Below are 24,530 nucleotides of genomic sequence, written 5' to 3' on the forward strand. Positions count from 1 at the left end.
CTGACCAGTCTATAATTCCCTGTTTTCTCTCTCCCTCCTTTTTTAAAAAGTGGGGTTACATTGACGACCAGGATGTCATCCTGGAATACGATTATTCCAGGAATGGATTTAAGCAGGCTTTCCATGTTTAGTTGAAAAATCGCAGCCGCTGATCGAATGCCAAACGGGCACCTGTTATACGCAAACAGTCCCTTGTGCGAGGTGATGGTGGTCAGTAGTTTAGATTCGTTGGCCAGTTCCTGGGTCATATAGGCTGAAGTGAGGTCCAACTTGGTGAACAGCTTGCCACCTGCGAGCCTGGCGAAGAGGTCCTCTGCTCTCGGGAGTGGGTATTGATCTTGTAGGGACACCCGATTGATGGTGGCCTTGTTGTCGCCACAGATCCTGACAGAGCCATCCGCTTTTAGGACGAGAACGATGGGGCTCACCCAGTCGCTGAATTCAACAGGCGAGGTGATACCTTCTCTCAACAGCCTGTCCAATTCACTCTCGCTCTTTTCCCGCATCACATACGGCACCGCTCTGGCTTTGTGGTGCACTGGCCTGGCGTCCGGGGTGATGTGTATCTCTACTTTAGTGCCTTTGAAAATCCCGACGCCAGGTTGGAATCGTAAATCGAATTGTTGTAGGACTTGTGAGCACGAACTTCACTCCACAGATGACATTGGATGAACATCCCCCCATTTCCAGTTCATCTCGGCTAACCAGCTCCTCCCCAACAGTGCGGGACCATTGCCTGGGACAATCCAGAGCGGCAGCCGATTCACTAACCCATTGTGTGTGACAGCCAACATTGCACTGCCTAGCACCGGAATGATTTCTTTAGTGTTGTCCGTAATTGTGTCTCAATACGTGCTAATTTGGGTCTACTGGCTTTAAGTGGCCATAGCTTCTCAAATTGCTGAACGCCCATGAGTGACTGGCTGGCCCCAGTGTCCAGCTCCATGCGTACAGGGATACCATTTAATAAAACCCTCATCATCGTTGGTGGCGTTTTGGTGTATGAACTGTTAATATTCACCACATGGACCCGCTGAACCTCGGCGTCCATCGACTTGCCCCAAAAGTCATCCTGCCTCAAAGAACCCTCTTCTGGTCCATCCACCTCATATATTAGTCTGGTTGCAGGCTTCCTGCACATTCGAGCTCAGTGGCCACTGAGATTGCAGTTCCTGTAGACAAACTGTTGAAATCTGCAAGATCTAGCTGAGTGTTTCCCCCCACACCTCCAGCATGAGTTAAAGTTTCCATTGTTGGGAACAAAGGGACTATGGCCAGGCATTCTGCGCTGACTGTCCCTTTGACTGCTCTTAAGTACCCTATTGGTGGGTGTCAATGGCCCCATCCCGGGCCGCATTGTCCACTGTGATGGCGTGAATGTCCATTCAGCCAGCCATTGTCTCTATTGAAATCCTACTCTGGGGTCTATTGCTGCCTAGGGAGTGTCGGACTACCCCTGCCTGCCTGCAGGGCTCTGAGTCGCATTGATGATGTTGACTCCCTGATCCATCACTGCGTTAGAGGCAGAATTGCGTGCATATATTATTTTCGTCTCTTCATCTCTTCCTCCCCCGCCATGAAAGTTTGAGCTATCAATGCCTCCGCTTCAAGGTCAAATCCTTGGTCTCAATTAATTTGCGGAAAATTCCCGCATGACCGATGCCCTCGATAAAGAAGTCCCTTAGCATCTCCCCCCTGCAGGCGTCTGTGAACTTACAGAGGCTGGCCAAACGCTACGAAGTCCGGTATGCTCTGTCCTTCACGACGTCGGTGGGTGTAGAATCAGTGTCGGGCCATATGTACGCTACTCGCTGGTTTGAAGTGCTCCCCGATCAATTTGCTAAGTTCTTCAAAGGTCTTGTCTGCCGGCTTTTCGAGTGCTAGTAAATCCTTCATGAGCGCGTAAGTCTTTGGTCCGCAGCTGGTCAAAAGATGAGCCCTTCGCTTGTCGGCCGCTGCATCCCCCAGCCATTCTTTCGTAACGAAGCTTTGCTGAAGCCTCTCGACAAAATCGTCCCAGTCTTCCCCAACACAGTACTGTTCCTCTGTGCTACCGGTGGCCATTCTCGTGGGTCGTGAATTTCTGTTTCTCGTCGCCAATGTAAAGTCCTTACTCTATAGTATGAAACCACACGAGGCACATTCTGTGGACAAGGTCACTCTGTAACCTGAACTTTTTACTCACAGGAGTCCAAGTGTTGACCCTGCATGGGACCTCCCTTTTTATACCTGTGTGATCAGGTAAGGAGTGTCTCCCACAAGTTCACCCCTTGTGGTCAAGAAGTGCATCTAGGTTGAATGTATACAGTAATACAATGGTGTTACATTGTGGTTACATACATGACAGGATGAGCAGACATTTTCTCCATTTGAATCTTGGGAAGACCGAAACCACACAATCCGTTTCCTCACCACTGACTCTACCCCTCTCCCCAACTTCTGTCTGAGGTTGAACCAGACTGTTCGCAACCTTGGTGTCATATTTGACCCTGAAATGAGCTTTCGGCCACATATCCGCAGCTTAACTAAGACCGCCTATTTCCACCATTGCAACATCGTCCGTCTCCGCTGTTGCCTCAGCTCATCTGCTGCTGAAGCCCTCATCCACACCTTTGTTACCTCTAGACTTGACTATTCCAACTCCTGGCTGGCTTCCCACATTCTACCCTATGTAAACTAGAGGTGATCCAAAACTTGGCTGCCCATGTCCTAACTAACACCAAGTCCTGCTCACCTATCACCCCTGTGCTCGCTGACCTACATTGGCTCCCGGTTAAGCAATGCCTCGATTTCAAAATTCTCATTCTTATTTTCAAATGCCTCCATGGCCTCACCCCTCCCTATCTCTGTAATCTCCTCCAACCCCACAATCCCCCAAGATGTCTGCGCTCCTCTAATTCTGTCCTCTTGAGCATCCCTAATTATAATGGCTCAACCATTGGTGGCTGTGCCTTCTGTTGCCTAGGCCCTAAGCTCTGGAACTCCCTGCCTAAACCTCTCCGCCGCTTTACCTCTCTTTCCTCCTTCTAGACACTCTTTAAAACATACCTCTTTGACCAAGCTTTTGGTCACCTGCGCTAATTACTACTTATGCGACTTGGTGTAAAAATTTTTATCTCATAATACTCCTGGTGAAACGCCTTGGGACGTTTCACTATGTTAAAGCTGCTATATAAATACAAGTTGTTGTTGTAATTCTATGAAACAATGAATTCATTTTTATGCCATTCTTGTCCACTGTCTTCTTCTCCTCCTCTGCTTCTGGCTTGTGAATTTATGGGTGCTCGGCATTTTCTGATAACTCGTGCAAGCTGTCTTTTGTCATGCATTAGTTTGGGCAGTTAATGTTGCCAAGCTATTGAACCATGGGACTCGGGGAGCACAGCTGAGCCCAATCCTTTTTATGGATGCACGTGTTTTCCAACAGGGTCACTGGATAGCAATCAAGAGTGAGGCCCGTGATTGATTTTACTTTTTATCCACTGTAGCCCATGTATGCTGAGACTGATGATGGCCCTTCTGCTAACTTAACCAGGGACTATTTGACCTGCATGGCTAAGTTACATGCAGCCTTTGCCAAATTAGCCATTGGAGAAGATTAAAACTATTGATTCATCGATGTGTACAGAGCTACAGGACCATTGTGCACTAAAGGCGATACACAGTATTGATGTAACCCAATCAGGCTCCTCTCCGAGATAAATGGAGTAAAGAGTGAGGCAGTAGGACTATAAATCTCTGAAGTGCCTTTGCCAATGCATTTTTGGTTGCATCTTTCAACATACAATTTATAATTCATCTTAAAATCTGTCTCTGTATACATTAAATTGGAATTTGTTTTGAAAGGCGACCTAACAGTTGCTTTGCATAATCTTTGTCTCTGCCCCTCATATCATTGGATCTCGGTTCCCAATCTTTGACCACCCACCTGATAACCATTTCCTAATTTAAAATAGATATTCAGTTCAACCTAGAGTCGAGATTCAAAACTCATATTCAATCCATCACCAAGACCACCTATTTCCAAATTCACAATTTCAACCACTTCCACCCCTACTTCTCTTTGCTGTTAAAAGCCTCATTCCTGTACATTTTATCTCCAGACCTGATTTCTGCAATGTTGTTCTCCATGACCTCCCAAGCTGCATAGACACCAAATCATTCAAACCTACATTGCCCACCTCCTGTTGTATACTAACTTCTGCTCACCTATACTTTTATCCTCCATAATCTCCATTGGCTTCCAATCCCTCAATGCATTGACTTCAAAATCCTCCTGATCATCTATAAAACCCTACATGGCCTCACTTCACTCCTTTAAGCAACATTCTCCAACCTTACATTCCAACTTGCACTTCCCACATTTCTGAATCTAGTCTCGTGCACCCCACCACCCTCTGCTCCACCATTGGTGGCAGACTCTTCAGCTTCTTGTTTGTAACATCCTTCCTGAACCTCTCCACCCTGCCTTCAAAATGCTCATCTTCAACCTCATATTCAATCACCTCCCCTAACTCTTCTCATTCCTTGCATAGTGTCTCATTCCGCCTCCCCCCGCACCGCCACTCGTCCTTTTGTCAACTGATTGCGAACATTTTTGCTATGTTAAAGCCACACTATAAATGTAAGTTGTTAAATTAATTAACAACGTTCTTTATGAAGAAATAAAATGAATGAATTTCAACTGAAAAGTAAAGTTTTCCTAATTTCCATTAATTAATTCATGCAACAAACTATCCACAGCAGTGTTGGGTATAAACAATTTAAAAAAAGAAGAGTGTGGTGGAAATTCATTTTGCAAACATGCAGTAGCATGTATTTATTAACCATACTGATAATTTAAAACCAAGAACCACAGCGATGCAAGAAATGGGAAACAAAGAGAGCAAGAGAAAGGCCACAGAGTCATGAGAAAGTAAGGAAATGAAAGAAAAGTGTTCATTTATATTTAGATTTTAATGGGAGTGAAATTGGTTTCTGGCAAATGCACAAATTGGATGAATCAGCTATCCCGCACTTTTGCTGAAGACCAATATTACCCCAAATGTGCTTGCTCTCTTCTCACACCTACCGAGACTCGCAGGCCTGTGCCTCTTTCCCTCTAAAACTAGTTACTCAGCAATGGTTCAGGACGAACTCTCAATTTGCCCTTCGCATGGTGACTCTCCTTCATGGGTCTGTGAATTGATCTGAATAATTCCTCCTTTTTTCCCTCAGGCTCCCTTGGCAACAAAAAGCCAGGCAGATCTAAGAAATACTGAAAAATAAGACATAGGCCAAGAAATTTGTTTGCCCCCAAAAAAGGCGTGGGGATCATGATGCGCTAGCAACGCATGCCCGTTCGGAGGACACAAACTTTGTGCTGCCTGCTCATTTGCATGATTGTGGCATTCAGCCGAGCACTGAATGGCTGAATGCTCAGCAAGGGGCCCAAGGTTGTGTGAGGCTAACAACAATTAACTACTTAAAGGCAGTCTGCACTACTTAAAGGAGAGGAGCATTCTGCCTGCAGCAGCTCATTCAACTGGATGAGGAAGATAATCAATTAATGATGGCACAACAGGGGAGAGAATGTGCACCAAGGTTCTCTGATGCAGAATTGGGGATCTTGTTGCAGGAGGTCAACAGACGGAGGGAGATCCTCTTCCACAGGGGGACAAGAGGCCCTCCGGGCAACAGACCAATGTGCAGTGGGAGCAGATAGCCACTCTGCTGAATGCTAGCAGTGTATCCCCGAGGACATGGACGTAGTGCAGGAAGGTGCTTAATGACTTCACACGAGTGGTCAAGGTCAGTGAATTCATCTTCAACTGCCTTATCCAACCATCTGCACCACCAGCCTCTCACACTGCTCAATGCACAACACCCCATCACTCACCTACCAACAATCTCTACGAAACACGACTCATACCTCACATTCAAAGCTTCACCTCACCTTCACACACTTACCACTGCTGCAAACCTCACACCCACATCTCACAGCTTGCACTCACTGTCAGCTATTCAACCATGACAGATACATCACCAAAACAAATTGCACCACGCACTGACACACTTCCCTTTCTCTTGCAGGAAAAGGTGCCGCACAATAAGAAAAAGCTACAAACTAATGAGTCACAATTAGTGCAAAATTGAGGGTAAGGAAAAAGGCATACACTAAATACATGCACAGCATGACAAGGGAGAAACATAGAAACATAGAAAATAGGTGCAGGAGTAGGCCATTCGGCCCTTCAAGCCTGCATCACCATTCAATAAGATCATGGCTGATCATTCCCTCAGTACCCCTTTCCTGCTTTCTCTCCATACCCCTTGATCCCCTTAGCCATAATGGCCATATATAACTCCCTCTTGAATATATCCGATGAACTGACATCAACAACTCTCTGCGGCAGGGAATTCCACAGGTTAACAACTCTCTGAGTGAAGAAGTTTCTCCTCATCTCAGTCCTAAATGGCCTACTCCTTATCCTAAGACTGTGTCCCCTGGCTCTGGACTTCCCCATCGTCGGGAACAATCTACCCGCATCTAACCTGTCCAGTCCCATCAAAATTTTGTATGTTTCTATGAGATCCCCTCTCATCCTTCTAAACTCCAATGTACAAAGGCCCAGTTGATCCAGTCACTCCTCATATGTCAGTCCAGCCATCCCGGGAATCTGTCTGGTGAACCTTCGCTGCACTCCCTCAATAGCAAGAACGTCCTTCCTCAGATTAGGAGACCAAAACTGAACACAATATTCCAGGTGAGGCCTCATCAAGGCCCTGTACAACTGCAGTAAGACCTCCCTGCTCCTATACTCAAATCCCTAGCTATGAAGGCCAACATACCATTTGCCTTCTTTACCGCCTGCTGTACCTGCATGCCAACTTTCAATGACTGATATACCATGACACCCAGGTCTCGTTGCATCTCCCCTTTTCCTAATCTGCCACCATTCCGAGAATATTCTGTCTTTGCGTTTTTCCTCCCAAAGTGGATAACCTCACATTTATCCACATTATACTGCATCTGCCATGCATTTGCCCACTCACCTAACCTGTCCAAGTCACCCTGCAGCCTCTTAGCGTCTACCTCACAGCTCACACCGCCACCCAGCTTAATATCATCTGCAAACTTGGAGATATTACACTCAATTCCTTCATCCAAATCATTGATGTATACTGTAAAGAGCTGGGGTCCCAGCACTGAGCCCTGCGGCACTCCACTAGTCACTGCCTGCCATTCTGAAAAGGACCCGTTTATCCCGATTCTCTGCTTCCTGTCTGCCAATCAGTTCTCTATCCACATCAGTACATTACCCCAAATACCATGTGGTTTGATTTTGCACACCAATCTCTTGTGTGGGACCTTGTCAAAAGCCTTTTGAAAGTCCAAATACACCACATCAATTGCTTCTCCCTTGTCCACTCTACTAGTTACATCCTCAAAAAATTTCAGAAGATTTGTAAAGCATGATTTCCCCTTCATAAATCCATGCTGACTTGGACCAATCATGTCACTGCTTTCCAAATGTGCTGCTATTTCATCCTTAATAATTGATTCCAACATTTTCCCCGCCACTGATGTCAGGCGAACCGGTGTATAATTACTCGCTTTCTCTCTCCCTCCCTTTTTAAAAAGTGGTGTTACATTAGCTACCCTCCAGTCCATAGGAACTGATCCAGAGTCGATAGACTGTTGGAAAATGATCACCAATGCATCCACTATTTCTAGGGCCACTTCCTTAAATACTCTGGGATGCAGACTATCAGGCCCTGGGAATTTATCGGCCTTCAATCCCATCAATTTCCCTAACACCATTTCCCGCCTAATAAAGATATCCCTCAGTTCCTTCTTTTTACTAGATCCTCGGTCCCCTAGTACTTCCGGAAGGTTATTTGTGTCTTCCTTCATGAAGACAGAACCAAAGTATTTGTTCAATTGGTCTGCCATTTCTTTGTTCCCCATTATAAATTCACCTGAATCCGACTGCAAGGGACCTATGTTTGTCTTCACTAATCTTTTTCTCTTCACATATCTATTGAAGCTTTTGCAGTCAGTTTTTATGTTCCCGGCAAGCTTCTTCTCGTATTCTATTACCCCCCTCTTAATTAAACCCTTTGTCCTCCTCTGCTGAATTCTAAATTTCTACCAGTCCTCAGGTTTGCTGCTTTTTCTGGCCAATTTATATGCCTCTTCCTTGGATTTAACACTATCCCTTAATTTCCCTTGTTAGCCACGGTTGAGCCACCTTCCCCATTTTATTTTTACTCCAGACAGGAATGTACAATTGCTGAAGTTCATCCATGTGATCTTTAAATGTTTGCCATTGCCTATCCACCATCAACTCTTTAAGTAGCATTTGCCAGTCTATTCGAGCCAATTCATGCCTCAAACCATAGAAGTTACCTTTCCTAAAGTTCAGGACCCTAGTTTCTGAATTAACTGTGTCACTCTCCAGCCTAATAAAGAATTCTACCATGTTATTGTCACTCTTCCCCAAGGGGTCTCGCACAAGATTGCTAATTAGTCCTTTCTCATTACACATCACCCAGTCGAGGATGGCCAGCTCCCTGGTTAGTTCCTTGACATATTGGTCTAGAAAACCATCCCTAACCCACCCCAGGAAATCCTCCTCCATTGCATTGCTACCAGTTTGGTTAGCCCAATCAATATGTAGATTAAAGTCACCCATGAAAATTGCTGTACCTTTATTGCATGCATCCCTAATTTCTTGTTGATGTTGTCCCCAACCTTACTACTACTGCTTGGTGGTCTGTACACAACTCCCACTAGCGTTTTCTGCCCTTTGGTATTCCGCAGCTCCACCCATATCGATTCCACATCATCCAAGCTAATGTCCTTTCTTACTATTGCATTAATTTCTTCTTTAACCAGCAATGCCACCTCGCCTTCTTTTCCTTTTTGTCTATCCTTCCTAAATGTTGAATACCCTTGGATGTTGAGTTCCCAGCTTGGTCACCCTGGAGCCATGTCTCCGTGATGCCAATTACATCATACCTGTTAACTGCTATCTGCGCAGTTAATTTGTCCACCTTATTCCGAATACTCCTCGCATTGAGGCACAGATCCTTCAGGCTTGTCTTTCTAACACATTTTGCCCCTTTAGGATTTTGCTGTAATATGGCCCTTTTTCTTTTTGCCTTAGTTTTCTCTGCCCTCCACTTTTACTTTTCTTCTTTCTATCTCGAGATAGAAGATGATGAGATTGGGAGAGAAGTCAAAAAAACAATTAGGAAGGCAAAGAGGAATTATGAAATTAAATTATCAAGTAACTTAAAATAAAATAGTAAAATATTCTACAGGCATATAAATTAAAAAAAGAAAGTCAGGATGAGAATAGTGCCATTGAGGAATGGTCAGAATAAAATCACAATCAGTGATAGTGAAATGGCAGAAATATTAAATAATTACTTTGCTTCAATATTTACCAGGGAGACATATCAGGTGGACATGACATCAGAAGATTATATTAGGAATGATATGGCTGCATTTAAAATTAAAATAATATGAAATAAATGAATCAAACTCAAAGAGATAAAACCCCTGGTCCAGACTGATTACATCCACGCATTTTAAAAACATCTAGGGAAGAGGTAACAGAGGCACTATTACACATATTTAATAATTCATTAGAAAATGGTGTAGTGCCAGAGGACTGGCAGATAGATAATGCAATATCTATATTTAAGAAGGGAGATAGGACATGTCCAGGGAAATGTAGACCAGTCAGTTTAACATCAATATCGGAAAAATAATGAAATCCCTACAAAATACAAAAACATCTGAAAACCAAAAATATAATAATGAATAGTCAGCATGGATTTCAAAAGGGAAAGTCTTGCTTGATCAACCTCATTGAATTTTTTGAAGTGGTAACAGAGAAATAGACAAGGGTAATGTAGTAGAGGTAATTTATCTAGATTTCTAAAAGGCCTTCGATAATAGACTAATGAACAATATCAGAGAATGCAGAGTCAGGGGACAAGTAGCTTACTGGCAAGATAGAAAGCAGAGAGTAAGGGTTCTAAGGATAGCTATTCAGAGTGGCAGAAGGTAGAAAATGGGGTCCTACAAGGATCAGTGCTGGAACCACTGTTGTTCACAATTTACATTAATGATTTAGACTTTGGAATCAAAAACACAATTTCTAAATATGCGGATGACACAAAATTGGGGGCGATAGTCAATACTGAGGAGGGCTGCAACAAATTACAAGAAGACATTAATGAACTTGCAGAATGGGCATATAATTGGCAAATGAATTTCAGCACAGGCAAAGACACACTGAAGACAGGCACCAAGGGAATGCATAAGGATGATTAGTTGACTTCATTGGATGGGTTGATGCATAAAGTTGGATTGGAATGTTTCTTTTGTGGTGGCTTTTATTTCAGCATTGTGGCCAACACACAGTGATGGTCAGTAACAGAGGGAACGTAAGGACTATTGTTGAATGGGGAATGGGGAATTGGGAGTTGCGTTCACTTGTACTGCAGTCAGATGAGTTGGTCATGGACCAAGAGGCAGAAAGGAGCTGTCTGGGTTGCCTCCTCCCTTCCCCTTCCTCCTCTTCTGCTTGCTCCTCTTCCGCATTGTCTGCCTCTGCCTCCTTCTCACTTGGTCGCCATATGCCTGGTGGCAAAGGCTGTACCCTCATGATGACGAGGGTGTGGAGAATGCATCAGACCACGGCGAATCTTGAGACGCGTTCTGGTGAGTAATGCCGGGTTCCTCTAGAACAGTTCAGGTAGCCGGAAGCATTGTTTAAGGATGCCGATTGTCTGCTCTATCAGATTCCGTGTGGTAGCATGGCTCTTACTGTACGCATTCTGCTCACGTCTGGTTGGGTTGCAGAGCAGAATAATGAGCCAGGTGGTCAGCGGATAGCCCTTGTCAGGCAGTAGCCAGCCTCTGGTTTGTCGTGGTGGCTCAAAAACTGAAGGAACAGCAGACTGGCGCAGAATAAAAGCATCATGACTGTTACCAGGATATGGGCATTTACCATCATGATGTTCTGAGCATGGTCACACACCAACTGCACAATTAGCCAGTGGTAACCTTTGCAGTTACATCTCAGCATTTAGATACAGTGCCCGCAAAGCCACATGTGTGCAGTCGATGGCACCTTGCACCATGGGGAACGCACTATCCTGGCAAAGCCACGTGCATGCTCCACCTGCTTCTCTGACAATGAAGTCCCCTCTCATGGGATAATGAACATCTGTCACTTCTCTTATGCAGCAGTGGATTGTGAGATAGACACATAGAAAATAGGTGCAGGAGTAGGCCATTCGGCCCTTCAAGCCTGCACCACCATTCAATGAGTTCATGGCTCAACATGCAACTTCAGTACCCCATTCCTGCTTTCTCACCATACTTCTTGATCCCCCTAGTAGTAAGGACTATATCTAACTCCTTTTTGAATATATTTAGTGAATTGGCCTCAACAACTTTCTGTGGTAGAGAATTCCACAGGTTCACCACTCTCTGGGTGAAGAAGTTTCTCCTCATCTCGGTTCTAAATGGCTTACCCCTTATCCTTAGACTGTGACCCCTGGCTCTGGACTTCCCCAACATTGGGAACATTATTCCTGCATCTAACCTGTCTAAACCCATCAGAATTTTAAAAGTTTCTATGAGATCCCCTCTCATTCTTCTGAACTCCAGTGAATACAAGCCCAGTTGATCCAGTCTTTCTTGGTATGTCAGTCCCGCCATCCCGGGAATCAGTCTGGTGAACCTTCGCTGCACTCCCTCAATAGCAAGAATGTCCTTCCTCAAATTAGGAGACCATAACTGTATACAATACTCCAGATGTGGCCTCACCAAGGTCCTGTACAACTGTAGTAACACCTCCCTGCCCCTGTACTCAAATCCCCTCGCTATGAAGGCCAACATGCCATTTGCTTTCTTAACCGCCTGCTGTACCTGCATGCCAACCTTCAATGACTGATGTACCATGACACCCAGGTCTCGTTGCACCTCCCCATTTCCTAATCTGTCACCATTCAGATAATAGTCTGTCTCTCTGTTTTTACCACCAAAGTGGATAACCTCACATTTATCCACATTATACTTCATCTGCCATGCATTTGCCCACTCACCTAACCTATCCAAGTCACTCTGCAGCTTCATAGCATCCTCCTCGCAGTTCACACTGCCACCCAACTTGTCATCCGCAAATTTGGCGATACTACATTTAATTCCCTCGTCTAAATCATTAATGTACAATGTAAACAAGGGGCCCCAGCACAGAACCTTGCGGTACCCCACTAGTCACTGCGTGCCATTCTGAAAAGTACTCATTTACTCCTACTCTTTGCTTCCTGTATGACAACCAGTTCTCAATCCACGTCAGCACACTACCCCCAATCCCATGTGCTTTAACTTTGCACATTAATCTCTTGTGTGGGACCATGTCGAAAGCCTTCTGAAAGTCCAAATACACCACATCAACTGGTTCTCCCTTGTCCACTCTACTGGAAACATCCTCAAAAAATTCCAGAAGATTTGTCAAGCATGATTTCCCTTTCACAAATCCATGCTGACTTGGACCTATCATGTCACCTCTTTCCAAATGCGCTGCTATGACATCCTTAATAATTGATTCCATCATTTTACCCACTACCGATGTCAGGCTGACCGGTCTATAATTCCGTTTTCTCTCTCCCTCCTTTTTTAAAAAGTGGGGTTACATTGGCTACCCTCCACTCGATAGGAACTGATCCAGAGTCTATGGAATGTTGGAAAATGACTGTCAATGCATCCGCTATTTCCAAGCCCACCTCCTTAAGATGTTACAGATGTTGCCTGCTCCAGCCTGGAAGGATCCCGACGTGAAGAAATTCAATGCCACAGTCATCTTCACAGCCATTGGCAGCGCCGTGTTTGCCCTGGAGAGAGGCTGCAGGTCTGGTTACAAGAGTTCTGTGAGCACTTCCTTCATAAATCGCAGCTGCTTCAGACACTGCTCCTGGCTCAGGTTGAAGTAAGTGAATTGCTTTCGAAAAACCAGAGGTGGGTAAAGCCTCTTGCTGAGAGCCCCTCCCTCTCCCTCCTCCCCCTCTCCCTCCTTCTCCTCCCTCTGTGAGCAGCTTATCCTCTATGCTGCCTCTGCTTCATCTCCCCGACATACTGCAGGCCAAGGAGGATGACAACTCGAGCATCCATGACTGGGAGCAGATGGACTGACCAGAACCCTTGAATTCAGAAGTAAGGCCATCTCCACTTGCAGCACCACTCCCTGTCACCTTACCAACTTTAAATAACTGTAGAAAGTTCCAATCACTTCCACAAACTTACACAGAGCCAGTAGAAATTAATCAGCAACTGATTGGAGAGTGGTTCTTTGATCCCTTTAAATATTGCTGGTAGGGGGTCCTTGCAGCTGCTGAATACTTGTTCACCATTGAAGATGAAACTGGCAGCGTTGCCGTCAAATCAATGTTGCACGCTGATTGATGTCACAATCTGCCTACTTTACATACTTCTGGCACATACTCCCAGAGCCAACACTAATGTCCTCATCAAGATGGCAGTACACACGGCCTGTGCCAGAATTGTGCGTGCACAGCTCGGACGCCATTTTCAACCCAAAACATCACCTGTAGCGCCAAAACAACGGGCACTATGCAATCAAACTGCAAGAACTGTGAGTGCGTGGAACAGGGTCTGTGGAATGGGAGGCATTGAGCCTTAACATCAATGAGTGAGTGGATCAGTGGCAGACTTGTGGGTCTGTGGAACAGTGAGTCTATGCTGCTATGGGACAAAAGGTTGCAAGGCTGTATGATAGTCTGCTTGAGCACTGTAACTAGGGGGGAACTTTTTACCAAGTTGAATTTTCTATATTATCTGTATGTACTTTTTTTAACCAGTAGGAAATGGGAACCTAACCAATGGAACGGAAAACCATTCTGTGGATGGATTTAAGCAGTAAGTACTGTTATACAATACTTTGCATATTTTTCTTTGAAATCTATCATTGTTTTCTCTATGCCCTCCCCCAACTGTCCCTGCATTTCCTCATAATTCTCCAGATTTGATTGGTAAATTGGCAAATCATTGATAGATTTTGTACCAGTGCAGTAGCCGCTTTCCATCAAGAACGGGGGCTCGCTTTGGAAGAGTACTATCCATTTGCTGCTGTGGGAAACAGAATGGCCATGAAATCCCGGTCAGAGGCTTCCCGCAGGTGCTCACCAGCGATTGTGGTTTTAGACCTAAGAGGCATTCGCATCGGAGCGCGTGCACATCTGAACGGACGTAAAGCTGGAGTTACGTGGGCATGTACACCCAATCAAGGATAAGTATTTTTTCATTCATAATAATGGGAACTCCGTATATAGGAGTTCTCATTATTATGAATGAGAACCCTCCCCCGCAACACCTAAACACACCTAAACATAAATAAAAATGTTTTTAAAACACCCCACATATATAAATTAAAGTTAATAAATGTGTTCCAAAAAAAAAGTATTTTTCCGATTAAAAAAAAAAAGTTTTGTAATAATGGTTTAAAATAAACTTACCTCAGTGGGCAGGGCTTTTAACAAAAAAGTGTTTTAAAATTTTATTTTTATGTTTTTTGTATGTTTTAAAACGCAAGCGTTGTAAGGACATTCACTGGGCAAGAGATGGGCAAATACCATAATCTTGCCCATGCGAATCTCCTGGCTGCCAAGATGCGTTGAATCAGTCAAGCCAGAGCTTGATAGATCGGAAAAGCCGTTTTTCGGCGCATGTGTATTGCGCGCCGAAAATCGGCTTTTGCGATGCCTTCCTGGGTCCATACACACACCGTACGGACTCTGGGCCATTGTCTTCATAGGTGAGCTGCAGTTTCTGGGCACTCAACAACAGAGCTGCTTACAACAACAACAACAACAACAACTTGTATTTATATTTATATGTGGTCGGGGTTGTGCCAGAATTGTGAGGTCTGAGGCAGCCCAGATATTGGACTTCGGGCCCGATTGTGATAGAGCAGTATAAGCATCGAATCCCCTAGGATTTGTTGGACATATTTATCTCACTGCAGAAAAAAAGCTGGAAGCTGTTTGTGGGAGGGGCCCAGATACTTCTCCATGTTGGACATATGTGGTCTGGGAAGACAATGGCCAAGATAAGGCAATTCATCGCAGGTGATGGACAAATAGAGAGTCCATTGTTAAGCAACGTGAACTCGTCAAAGGTAAATCAGGTGAACTGATCACTGATCGAGCCATTACCTGGATGAGATACCAGAACAATAGAAAGCCATTAAGCCCAGGCCGGTCGGAAGCAAAAACCCATTACTGGACTCAAAACAGGAAGCCTTGAAAACAAGGAAAAAATTTTATTGGGCCAAAAGAAGACACCCACAGGAAATCTCGAAACAACAACAAACTTTATTCGGCCTGAATGGGCGGACAGTATGGAGGTATAAAAGAGGCCGTGTGGCCACAGCTCGCTCTCTTGCTCTCGCTGCTTCGCTTCTACAGGAACCGAATCCTCCGCGTGGGACGGAGAAGAAACCAGAAGAGACACGTTTTCATCAGGAGAAGCAGCGAGTAAGTCAACGAATCGGTGAGCATCATCTCTGCGTACACATCTTTTAAGATCACAGCCATGGTGTGAGGGGGTATCGTGCGTTCTCCCAACTAAATCTTAGCGGTTTTCAGGGGAGGTTTTCGATGTGGGTACTTCGCGATAGGGGCTTGTTTAGATGGGCCAGACTGTGTATTGTACTGCATTTGTTTGTTTTACACAGCAGGTGTGTGTGGTTTTCCTGGGTCCAGGTGTGTGCTTTAATTTTAATAAAAGCATTGCTGGTTGAGACCCAGGTATTCATCCCTGACTCATTCATCTGTTCAGTACAGTAATCACTCCCAGCTCTAGAACTATTGTAAAATGGGGGTGCGTCAAAAACACCTAAGGGAAACCACTTACAGTGGAGCCCCAGCCCACTGGCGAAGAGTAGTGCAAAATCGGTTCACTTCTAGTCTCACAGCAACCCTCAGGTAAGTTGATCTAGAGATTGGGTCAGGTCTGGTTGGAGATACATGGGGGGGGAGAGGGGGGTGGAAATTTTGGGATGGGATGGCGGAGCTTGGGGATGGGGGCTGCAGGGGATGCGGTGCTGGTGATTGGAGGTCCGAGAATTGGTGGGGTGCGAGGGAACACAGAGGCAGGGCCCGAGTTGGGGATCACAGGGGTCGGTGTCCGCTGGGATTGGTGTCAGGGGGTTCAGTGTCTGGGATAGGTGTTGGGGATCCCAGGGGGTTGGCGATCCGGGGGGGGTGGGGCTTGGGGTTTGGTGTAGGGGATTGCGGGAGAGAGGGGAGATTGTGGGGTCGGGCTGGGAGGGCTGATGATGAGAAGGAGTTCGGTAACGACAGCGTTGGGGGAGGAGCAGCAGCAATTGTGGCCTTTAAAGTGGGGTCGGGATGAGTGATCATGCTTCTCGTGGCTCCACATTCAGTTATTGACCTTGGGTGCGGCCCGCGATGGCATTGGCTGTACAGGGTAAACAAATCCTGGAGAGAGGACCTCAAAAAAAAAGTGGCATAGGATCTTTTACATCCCCCTGAAAGAGCAGATGGGGCCTCAAAATAACATCTTCTGAAAGAAAGCACATTTGACAATGCAGGATTGCACTAGCCTAGATTTATGAGTTCAGGTCCTGAAGTGGGGCTTGAAGCTAGATCTTGTGATCAGAGATGAAAGATCAAGTCACCGATGTGAGGGTTAGATGGACATGTCTTTATTCAGGGACTATAAATAAGTCACTACAGAACAAAGCATTTTATTGTTACTGTAGGATCTTGATCTCTCTGCAGTGTGAGCACACTGACCACACACTAAAAGTTAATAAAATATCATTAAAAATTAACGCACGAGTTCTCTTGTTTTTTTCACCATAACGCACTCTTGGCTGGCCTCCCACATTCTACCCTACGTAAACTTAAGGTCATCCAAAACTCAGCAGCCCATGTCCTAACTCGCACCAAGTCCCAATCACCCATCACCCCTGTGCTCACACCCCCTCAGTACTGCACTGGAGTGTCAGCCTAGGTTTTTGTGCTTAAGTCCTGGAGTGGGACCTGAACCCACAACTTTCTAACTTTGGAGGTGAAGGTGCTACCAACTGAGCCACAGACTCATATGGGAGTGATATATAAAATTATGCCTTTAATCACTTTTTATTATTGCTGTTTTTTTTAAGCACTGACAAAGCAAAAGGTGAAATCCAGATTGTGAAAGATTTCAATGAGCAGATTAGCTTGAAGCCGAAGAACCAAAAGCTGGTGAGTCAGATTCAACTGACAGAACCAGTGCTGCATTCAGTGATAGTACTGATGCTCTGACTGGGATAGGCTTTAAATTATTGAACATGGTGTCTTCACAAAGTAATTTACAAGCTATTGGAGTATGATATAGTCCAAGCAAGTGTCTGCCTTGGCTTAGTGGTAGCACTCTTGCCTCTCAGGTGGGAATAGATCCCACGGCACTATCCGTAGAAGAGCTGAGGAGTTCTTAACAAAGAATCCTCCAAATTAACACTCTGATCTATTTCAGGCCGATGGAATTGAGTGTATGGTTGATCATTGATGTCAGTAAGTCTCATTCTACAGTGGCTCACAAGACCATTAAAAGAATTGTGGAATTAGAGCTCGTGATTGGTCACTGAACTTGGATTTTTGCCATGGGTAGTGCTGCACATTCGTGTATTTTCATATTAGTGAGTAGAACTTCTGTTTGAACCCTTGATGCAGTTAACATTTACACTTGGGCATATTGGTGACATTGCAGTTGCTGATCCTGGTTGGGTTGTTGTCTGGTGTGGCTCTAAGGAGAAGTGAGGTGCTTTGCCAACGGGCAAGAGGGGAAATCATCAAGAGTTCTATCTTCAGTTACAGTACTGCACCCTTGCTCCCATCCAAACTAACCGGGCACCAAATGGCATCCGAACATATCCTTCTCAATTTAGACAGTGCCCAAGCACACCAGTGATGTTAGTAGACAGGTTATTGTGGCATAGAATTAAACATTGTATTTCATATTAAAATGATGGCATAACTTCAGATATCATTTCATAATACAGGCAGGATTATACACAGGAAAAAGAATAACTGGAACATAGGACAAGAGGAGACCACCCGAACCCTGGGTACAGCTGTGAAGGGCTGCTGGTGTTTGAGTATTAGGAGGACTTATTGCTCGTAATCACTTGTATCCTTAGGAACTTGGTTTCTGTATTTTGATTTCTATGAGCTTTGAAGAAAAAGTTGAAGAAATGACATTTTTTTATAAAAAGTAACCATTTTCTATTGCAATAAGATTTTTAATGACTATATATATATGTGTGTTGGTCATGGTGTTGGTGACATACCTAGAAATAAATCAGTTACCATCTCCATTATTCTCTGCATGTGGTCACCTTATTTTGATTCCTCATTAATTCTGATAATATTGGTTGTTCATTTTCACTGCATGTGTCTTTGCGTGTCTTGGAAACAGCACGATTCACTTTGTGTGCATTTTAAACATGATTGCGTAGACTTTGACTTTACCTTCTAAATGTTACACATTGCTTGGGCAGTGTACAGAGAGGAGAATCTGGTGGTTCTTTAACAGTCGTCCCATACTCCCTACCCAATTTTCCTCTCCACACTCTTCCCAGGCAATGCTTAATTATCAGGCGGTAAAGATGAAAATATACCTCACTAGCTCATGAATTGTACTTTTGATTTGCTCTGGCAACCCCCTTTGGAATTTTCTGATCTTAAGGTATATGAGAGAAACTTTCCAACTAATGTCCAGCTGCAAGTATCAGTTTAAGTCAGTATTAACTTTACACCGTTTTTCCACAGCAGTAAATGATTAGTAAATAAATTGAAGCTATCGCAACAATGCTGAGTGACAGTGAGTAAAGCAAATCAGATGTTGGGATGTATTAAAGGGTCATTATTGAGCCAAACTAGTAAGGTAATCTTGCCACTTTATAAATTATTGGTGCAACCACACTTAGAATACTGTGTACTGTTCTGGTCACCGCAGTTCAAGAATATTGCGGATATTGAAAGGATACAGAAGAGAGCAACCAGAAGGATTGAGGGGATAGAAAGATTGGATTATAAAGAGTGATTATGTAAATTGGGCATTTTCTCACTGGAAAAGCGAAGATTGAAAGGTGATATCATTGTTTTTAGGGTTCTAAAGGGTCTAGATAATGTAGATCATGACAAGATATTTCACCTTGTCCAGACAGCAGAACCAAAGGACACGGCCTGTGCTCGAATGGGGGTAAATTCAAAACTAATTGGTGGAAACAGTATTTCAGTGAATGAGTGGTCAATCTATGGAATAGGCTACCTAGGGTAAGGGTGGAATCAATTAGTGTTGATTGATTCAAATGCAAATTAGCTATATCTTTCAGAAAATAATATTTTGGGATGGAGGATATGAGTAATTTGAGACATGGCATGTGGTAAGTGTAGCATGCTTGGGAGAAACTGGTGACTGTTCCCATAGCTGTCCACCACTGCTATTTTCCTTGCGTTATGTCTGGGTCTGTTGTAGACTATTTGATAGAGATTGATTGCTATGATTACTCAACAATTCCATTATCATTGTATCATGTGATTACTAGGATGGTGGAAGGCGAACTAGATGGATCTTGGTCTTTTTTTTTAGCAATTCATATGTTCCTATGTCAGTGAATTAAATCTACCAACTTAGCCAAGTATTAAGTGGGTCACAATGACCTGTTTGACTCTCATGATTTTGAAGTCTTTATGTCACCAGTATTCTAAGTCACAATCTAAACCGGTTTACTACTGTAGTGGATTAAAACATTCTGTTGAATGATGGCCTGGAATTGACAGAAATTCTAAATAATATCGTTGAACGTCACTTAAGTATACAGAATTTGTATAGCTGCTTTGACACTTCAGTTAACCATATTTTCTAATTCTGTATTCAGAATCTCACATCACATACTGTGCACTGCTACAACTGAGTTAAAACCAGTACCTATATAGAAAACAATATATGATTATAATTATACTCCCCTTATCTGAAAACAAACTATCTTCCTTTGATCCATATGTTATGGCTTCATCCTTTCTTCAAGCATTACACTACCAATTGATGAAAATAGTTTATTTATTAAAGAAAATAATAAATGAAAGCTCTTAATATTGTATTTGGGTGTTTTGCTCTGTGAAACCTTTCTGTACCTTCTCACTGAATGTCCACATTTTCTGATGGTAATTGATTGTGAATCTCTCCAGGCATTAGTACTACTGGAAAAGAGAGTCATTTTTGGATGTGGACATAATAGATAAATCAACAGCATTCTCTGTTTGTCCTTTATTGCAAGGAACACCTTGGGCCATCTTGGAGGGAGGCAGGGCTAGAAATTGGCCAGCCTTGCGCCCGTTTTTTCGGCAATATTTCACCTTTTTTGACGGTAAAAGGTGTTCACCTAAATTGGCCAAAGTTGTGCATTGGCAGTTTTGAAATACCATTGAAAAAATGAGCCGCTGTCGTGCAACACCAAAAAAAGCATTATCGCTTTAAATTGGCCGTTCGGCGCATCCGTATTCTGCGCAAAAAAAAACGCCTGAGAAAAGCCTGCGTTGCAGCCCCAGAAACAGCGGTAAGTATGAAGATCTCAAAAAAGGTAAGTGAAAGTTTTTATTTCAAAATGTTTTTGCAGTGGTTAAATGTTTAGTGATTTTTTTATTTTTTGCATATTTTTTTTGTGTGCTTTCCCCCCTCCCAGAGCCTGTCTTTTTAGCGGTAATCAGCCTCGGACTAAAGTTGGCGAGGACCGTGGTTTCCACCACGAATCCTCGTGCAACGCCAATTTTTATCTTCGGGCGCATTTTGTTGCCAATTTTATGCCTTTTAAAAAACAGTATTTTTAACGGTATTTTTGGTGAAAAATGCCGAAAAAATACCACTATCGCCAAAAGACCAATTTCTAGCCCTCAGTGTTTTTTTTTGAAAGCTTCTAAAATTGCGTTATATGGGTTGCCAGCATCATAGATAAATCACTGGCACAATACCCAGTTTTGTGCCAAACAGGCTTTCCTGATTAAGAAGGTCCAATATGCAATCTCTGGTCTGTGCTGAATCAGCTGATCTCGGTTGAAATGGTGGTGTGGCATTACAATTGGCTTCATTGGTCTTCGGCTAGGAAGGGAAAAATGAGCCACAATTCAGGTTGACCGTCATTTAGTGAACCCATGTTGAAAACGTTTGGCTATCAGTGGCTGCAGCAACCCGCCAAGGCTTTTTTGACAGGACCTCCCTAACCCGCGATCTCTACCACCTACCACGAGGGCAGCAGACGCATGGGAACACCATCACCTCCAAGTTCCCCTCCAAGTTATACACCGTCCTGATTTGAAAATATATTGCCGTTCCTTTATTGTTGCTGGGTCAAAATCCTGGAAGTCCCTCCCGAAGAGTACTGTGAGAGTTATTGTGTTCCTAACACAGATGAGGCTGCACACAGGGAGGTTAAAGTAACAGTGACCTCAGTCTTTAATAAGGTACTCCAGAGTGAGGAACAGGCCTTAGGGGCCGGCTTATATACGGTGCTCCCAAGGGATGCTGGGATCCCTTGGGACTTCAGGGGATGAGCTCCCTGGTGGCGGAACATGGGAGTGCTAGCTTTACAGATACACAACAGGAGTACCTTCACGACACAGATTGCAGGAGTTCAACAAGGGCAATTAGGGATGGGCAATAAATGCTGGCCTTGTCAATGACATCACATCACAGGAATGAAGAAAAAAAAAGTTGAGGACAGGATTCAGATTGGCTGTGATGCCTCAATGCAAACTGCTTATTGACGCTTGCTGTGTAGGTTCACATATGTAGAACGGCCATTTGGATATGGTATTGAAAAGTAGACCTGTACTCCAACATGACAATGTCTTCAGTGATGGTGGGGGAGGGATTGAGAAGGCGGTGGGAGGAGGGAGGTGGGGTATGATGTCCCAGGCTTTGCCTCATGTCGCTTTCAGCATCTAGTTGGCCTCCATGGCAGTCTAACTATTGCTTGGCTTATGGTTTAATATTGTTTCATCAACAGAGTTATTTTACATTATCAACTTTCTGCTGAGGTTTTAATTAATGGATTACCAGTCATGAACTAACGGTACTAATTAAACCAATTATTAGGGGACAGCTCTGCTGTGAATTTGTGCTATTTTCTACATTTTGAAACCATTTAGTTCACAAGTATGTTTAATACCTCCCAATTATTACTTTTAATACTTTCCAAAATGTTCCCATCATGAAAGACAATCTAATATATGTAAGGACTAGATTTTACACTTTTGTGCATATCACCCAAAAATGGGCATTATTTCCGATGTGGGCGGTAAATATAGGTTTTCAGATTGCCGGCTTCTCACCCATTCTCAAAGCACCTAGTCTCCATTTTTGAAATTGTGCGTTACCGCGCGCGATATGAAATGGACGTTAGCGTTAAATATCTCTGACCTTCTGCGGTAAAGTGTCACAGTCCCTAGCAACAGCATGGCAACGCTCGATTCCCACGATTCAGGAGGTCAAGGGTCATCATGACATGCGCAGAAGAGGAGACAGAGAGAGAGAGGGAGCTGAGAGGGACTGAAGGTGTGTGTGGGTGTGGTGTGGCTACTTTGGGAGGAAGGAGGGAGAGTTTAGAGCTTTAGAGCAAATAGGGAAACAAAAATTAGTTGTTACCAGCCACATATATATGCCCAAATTTGGCCTATAACGAAGGGAGAGGAGTAGACATCACAGCACGCTGTGGAGACTGACGCTGATGAGAGCAGTGAGGTGGGAGAGGAGCACATTGGAGAGCGTAAAAGAGCGAGGAGGTTCTCGGACGAGGCAAATGCCTCCCTCCTGCAGGAAATCGAGTTACGCTGGGGTGATTTGACACAGGAGGGCGTGGGAAGCCCACCCCAAAGGCCTACCAGAAGATATAGACCGAGATAGCAGAAGCGGTCTCGTCGGTGGCCAACAAGGTGCATGAGGGCAACCAATGCCGCAAACGATGGAACAACCTTGTGGGATCCGCAAGAGTAAGAATTACATTTATTTACATGTACTTATGTATTTATATGATTTGATTTGTAACAGTCATGAGTGAATATCAGCAGATGTGAGGTCTTTCACGTTTACCGGAAATGTTGTAGTCAAAGCCTGCAGTCACGGTGTACGTCTTTAGGTAAAGAATGATAATTATCATAATAATCATGATTACATCTGTCGGTTATATGTAGTATCAGTCTCTGTGATAGTACCGAGCAATGATATCACACAATGATCTCATGCCATGTTGTCCTGTCACCTTTTACAGAAAAAGCTATCGACGATGAGGTCCATGCATCGGCGAATGGGTGGGGGGCCATCAGTGCCCAGCGACATCACGGAGATGGAGGAACGGGTGCTCGCACTCATGGGGAAGCACACCCGGACGTCCACGCAAGCATCTGCAGACCCTGAAGTGATGCCACGTGAGTAAAGCTTACACCATTGCGTGATGTAAAGTCAATAGATGCCACACCCATTCATATCCGAACAATCAATCATAGATGATTTTTTAAATTGTCCTAGAAATACTGCTGGCCTAATGAAAATCATTGCAATGCAAATGTGCTGATGGTCATGAAATGTGATGTCTGTGATGATTTTGATAGCGGTGGTGCTTTTGTTGTGCATATGCTGTGTGTAGCGCTGGACTCACCTTGTGACCCTAGCACCCCCTTCTCCTCTAATAACCTCATTTGTGTTTTGCAGCTCAGCCAGCAGCGTGGCCCCAGGCAAGACCACAGAGGCCAGAAGGTTGGGGTGTAGGGCCCGACTCGCCGGACGATCCTATATCTGGTGCTGAGGAGCTCCGATTGTCGCCCGTCAATCCGCTGAGTCTGTTCTCCACGGATGAGAGCGCGGACTTCGAGGAACCTGCATCGCCACGCTCCAGAAGCCATTCCATCCCAAGGCCATCTAGTGCTCCTCCGGTCATTCCCGCCTCCACTCTGGAGGTACCGGCCCCAAGCACCTCGCCACAGGGCACTCCATTTGTCCCCAGGCCGGCGCCAACCCTGTGGAGGTTTCGTGGACATGGCAGGTCTGGTCACCGAGCGCCACATGAGAGCAGAGAGATGGTACAGTTGTCCAGGAGGACTGCAGACATTGGTGACCAGCTCATCAAAGCATTGGGGAGCCTATCCCGACAGCTGGCCACCATGACTGAGTACATTCCATGTATGGCGGTGGCCCTGGATGCAATAGTCAGGAACACTGCTGGCACAGGCCTCCTAGTGGTCCCAGAGCGCGGCACTCCACCCGTGGCTTCCGCACCACCACTGCGAACGACAGATGAGAGGCAGGACCAAGATCCTGCTTCTGCATCAGAGAATGTTCCCCCCCCCTGCACCCCCTGCTCCCGTGCAACCACCAGTGGACTTGCTCATGGTCATGGAGGCATTTGAGAGCCAGAAATCCCCCGTTACGGCCCGCCAGATCAGGA

The 24,530-nt window shown here is 44.6% G+C and overlaps 1 pseudogene; it reads left to right on the forward strand.

Moving 5' to 3' along the window:
• The window catches only part of LOC139262460 (homeodomain-interacting protein kinase 4 pseudogene), a 45,079-nt pseudogene extending 39,811 nt beyond the window's left edge, over positions 1-5,268 (forward strand).
• Positions 5,269-24,530: the final 19,262 nt, after the last annotated feature.

This window comes from Pristiophorus japonicus, chromosome 4 (assembly GCF_044704955.1).
Source record: "Pristiophorus japonicus isolate sPriJap1 chromosome 4, sPriJap1.hap1, whole genome shotgun sequence".
NCBI lineage: Eukaryota > Metazoa > Chordata > Chondrichthyes > Pristiophoridae > Pristiophorus > Pristiophorus japonicus.